The sequence below is a fragment of the Sinocyclocheilus anshuiensis genome, unplaced genomic scaffold (genome assembly GCF_001515605.1).
Source record: "Sinocyclocheilus anshuiensis isolate Anshui unplaced genomic scaffold, SAMN03320099.WGS_v1.1 scaffold225, whole genome shotgun sequence".
Classification (NCBI taxonomy): Eukaryota; Metazoa; Chordata; class Actinopteri; order Cypriniformes; family Cyprinidae; genus Sinocyclocheilus; species Sinocyclocheilus anshuiensis.
The window spans coordinates 556,959-561,715 of NW_015539845.1; positions in this window are offsets into that span (position 1 = coordinate 556,959).

Sequence of the window (4,757 nt, forward strand, 5' to 3'; positions counted from 1 at the left end):
CGAACCGATTCGTGAAAATTCATCCAACATCCTACTCAAAATTTACTCGCTCTCTCTCTCTATAGATTTTTGATTACATGTTAAAGTGGGCCTTAAAATCGCCTTTATTCATGGTGTTTGTTAAAATATCAGATGTACTGTAAATATCCCATACGTTCACTATATATATATATATAACCATTCAAATGTTTGGAGTCAATAAACTATTGATTTTTTTTTTTTTAAAGAAATTAATACTTTTATTCAGCAATTAAATTGATGTACAGTACATGATACTATTTATTAGAATGTTACTAAAGATTTGTATTTCAAGTAAATGTTGTTCTTTTGAACTTTCTAAGTGTCCTAAATTATGAAATATTCTTTCACAAAAATATTAAGCAGCACAACTGATTTGAACATGAAAATATATATTAAAAAAATAGTTCTTGAGCACCAAGTTGGCATATTAGAATGATTTCTTTGAAACTGAAGACTGGAGTAATGGCTGCTGAAAATTCAGCTTTGCACTTTCTAACAGGAAAAAAATGACATTTTAATATATATTTTAAAAAGGAAAATAATTTTAAGTTGTAATAATTTTTAACAATATTACTGTTTTTATCCGGGAGGGGGGCGATCTGTCACGTGTATGTTCCTGTTTGCCCTTTTTTGGTCTTCCTATTCCTGTCCTCATTATGTTTATTTGGTTCCACCTGTGTTTCCCTTGTTTCCTCGTTATGTTGATTAATTCTCTTGTTTCCTCCCTTGTTACTTAAGCCCTGTGTTTTGATATCTCGAGTGTCGGCTCTTAAATGTCATCCCAGAGTTCCTGTGTGTGTTATCCTTTGTTCATTTGAATTAAATCCTAGTTGAAGTGTTCTCCTGCGTCTCCTCATTCCTTCCTCCCCGAGTGACCGTGACAGAACAGCTGGCCGTGACAGTAAGCGGCGCCCCTTCTACCCGTGTTTGTTTTTTGTTTTTTGAATAGTGTTTTTGTTTTTTTTCCCCGTTCGTTTCTCCCTGCCCAAATGGAGGAACGAGCGATGTTCATCGCCGTGGCTCAGGCGAGCCCCGACCCTGTCAGCTACGCGAGGACGTTCGTGCCGCTCGCCAGCTCCCTCGAGGGGGAAACCCTCGTGACGCTGTTCCGGATCGGGATTACTTACTGAAGACTGGAGTAATGGCTGCTGAAAATTCAGCTTTGCACTTTCTAACAGGAAAAAAATGACATTTTAATATATATTTTAAAATGGAAAATAATTTTAAGTTGTAATAATTTTTTACAATATTACTGTTTGTATTTTTTAATCAAATTAATGACCATAAAGACTTATTTCAAAAACATTAAAATACTGACCCCAAACTTTTGAAATGAATATATATTCATTTAATATTTACCTTATAAAAAGTATTATTGATAATACTATACTACTATTAGGTGATTGATTGCAATAATAACAACAGTTGTAATAATAATTATAACTGAAAGCTGTAAGTTCATTTACATATTACGCATAACATTACTGATCTGATTTCAGCTTTCATGACTATCAAAAGCCATTCTTGTAAATTCAACAAAACTGACCTTATTTATTGTAAATAGCTAGATTAAATCAGCAGAATTCAACAACAATGTTTGCATGCATACTGTAACTCTATAGTGCAATATAATCTATTTTCAAGGACCAACAGTGCACCATCAGTGCCTTGAATTTTGTAATTCATACATTAAATCTTTTGGCCAGCTGCAAGAAAAAAAATACAGCTGCAAGCAGCGATTACCGGGGTTCAAGCGCTTTAAGGCCTTTATGTCTTCTATGCTGTTAGGCTCTAGGCCAAAGTGAATTGTATGGCTGACACCAGAACATATCCATGATGGAGAATACGATCACACACACCGAGTAATGAAAGGGTTAAACTATATTACTTAATAGATACTGTATTAATACACACTAAGCATGCTCACAAAAAACACTTTGTTGTAGATAAAGATATTTGAAATAACTGATAGGTAACAAAATGCTTACTGTAAGTCTGCTGTTTATGGCACCCTTTTTTCAGGTTTAAAGGGCACCTATTATGCCTCTCCTGAATGTGCCTGTGAAGTTTCAGCTCAAAATACCATACAGATCGTTTATTATAACGTGTTGAAAAGTGTCATTTTTGGGGCAGGTCTAAAAAGTGCTGTTTCAGGGGTGTGCTCCCTTACATGAACATGAGCGGCAACTTCCCGCTGACTCCAGAAGGGGGCGAAGCCTAGACGTCTCTGCTTTGCATATGGCAATAAACAGAGAGGAGAAGCAACATGAGCGAGAGTGAGAGGACCGGTATTCAGCCGTACATGTACGAACCGGACAGCAGAAGAAACAATATTAGGCCCGTTCGAGATGCATCACCGCTGTGCAGACCGATCGGCGTTTGACATCAAAGTACCGCGAGTGTGATTAGAGAGCAGATGACTCTTTGAGCTTTTGAATCGCTCTCGCGGTATTTTGATGTCATTCGCCGATCGGTTTGCGCAGCACCGATGCATCTTGAACGAGCCTAATGCGAATGAACCAGAATGTCTTGGAATGGTAGTTTGAATCATTTATGTATTTGTATAGTTTTTCACAGCCGCTTTGTAACGACGAATGCGACACAGCCGATCGCACGCAAACAAAATGGCGGACATGGCACAACACACTGAGAGCTGATGGTAATACACGCCTGTCAGTCAATAGCGTTGAGCGGGGCTACCGCAATATGACGTCATATTGAGGACAGGATTCAAACCGCTCGTTTTTTAAACCTGGTTTGGTTTTATAAAGATTAAAAAAAAGATTGGATGGATGTTTAGCATTCTAAGATGGCTGTGTACACACAATTCCAACACACATTTCTGTCCAAACACCTTGTAAAAGTGGATTTTGCATAATAGGTTCCCTTTAACTTTAATCATAATGTGGCATAATTGTACAAATTTACATGTCTGTATGAATGCATTGGTAAACTTTGACTAATGTGAGTTTAAATGTAATAATAATGATTTTATAACGTCTAAATATAAATCCAAAAGTAAAACCTGAGAAAAGAATGTATTAGTGAATAGAATGAGCAAATGAGTGATTCTTTACTGTCCTCTAGTGTATATAATTGCAATTTCAGGGAAATTACTATAGACATATAGTGTTTTTAACCTTTAAAACTACTACAGTGTCAATTTTTGTCCAGTCAAAAATTTTGCATGCTTGTTTAGAATCAGATGATGCACGAGTTTACAAAGTTTTGTGAAGTTTTGAGTTTTCTTTGAGGATTCAGAAGCTTTTGGGTACACTACATCTCTAGACAACATTTTTAATTGCCCCTGTTATAGCTGTCCAAATGTAAAGGTTCAAAATTTTTGGATAATTATTGACCTAGAGAGTCCAGCGAATTGTACTGCATTGATTTTATTGATTTTGAGATAAAACCAGGACTAGTTCACAAAAGTAGGTTTTCTTTAAATCATCACAAATATTTAAAGAACAATTTGATTGACAGCAGTGATCCTAGAGGCAAACTTGTTCAGAATGAGGAGATCTATCATATTATATGAAGATCTAGTGTATGTGTGAATATATTTACTTTTTTTTTCAATTTGGGACCATTTACCATAGAAATATAGTGTTTTTGAAGTCTTTTTGACTGTTATAGCACCACCTATGGTCCGATCTCCATAAAACTTTACATGCTTAGAATCACCTGTCGCATATGCTCTCCTAGCTTTGTGAAGTTGTGAGTTTTCATTTAGGATTTATAGCTTTGTGAAGTTTTGAGTTTTCATTTAGGAAAGTCCAGAGAATTGTGCTGCAGTGCTTTTATTTGAGGTTGAGCGAAAAACCCTAGGACTAGTTTGCAAAAGTAGTTTTTTTATATAATTGAGAATATTTAATGAACAATTTGATTGACAGCAGTGGTTCTTGAGGCAAAGTTGCTCGGTATGGGGAGATCTATCAAATGATATGAATATTGTGTGGATGGGTGAAACACCATGTGATTACAGAGGTGTAAAACTCGTTAGTGCCACCTAGTGGCCGATTTCAGAATTCTTCCAGAGACCTTTAGGGCCATGAGTCGAACATGCCCAGCGTGTTTCATTCCAATCGGCCTCCGTTAACCTTATCTAATAGGTGCTCAAACTTAATTGTTTTTTGAGATATGCGAATTTCCATAGATACTTGTGGCACTGTGGACAAAGACACGGCCAGGGCCGGATTAACATAAGGGCTAGGCGGGGCTGAAGCCCCAGGGCCCACGGATTGAGGGGCCCCGACGTGATTGGCTGTGGAGGAAAGGAAAATTAAACCTAGAATTGATTGGCCATCGGGAGCACCCGAGCTTTTCACGGTGTGCCGATTGCCGAAATCCCACCACGCCCCCACATATTAGTGTCTGCGCTATTTCAGTCCAAAAGATATGAGCGATAAAAAATGTCTTTGTACTCGTTTACACTAGAGTTACGGGTATCTTTTAATCGCCTCGGCTTTACTGTAGCGCATGGGAAACAAACACTAAAAGCCAAGTGATGAAACGGCACTAAGTTAGGCATGTTGTTGGTTTAGATGCAGTGATAAGTTTATTTAGCTCATTCTGTCCTTTATTTGTAAAGCACTGCAGTTTTTCTTTGGGTGCGATGAATGAAGCTGAAGTACTAGACGCTGTAGAATCTAAATTTGTTATTGTATTTCTGATGTTATCTATTTTATCAGTGAAGAAATTCATAAAGTCATTACTATTAAACTGTGAGGGAATAT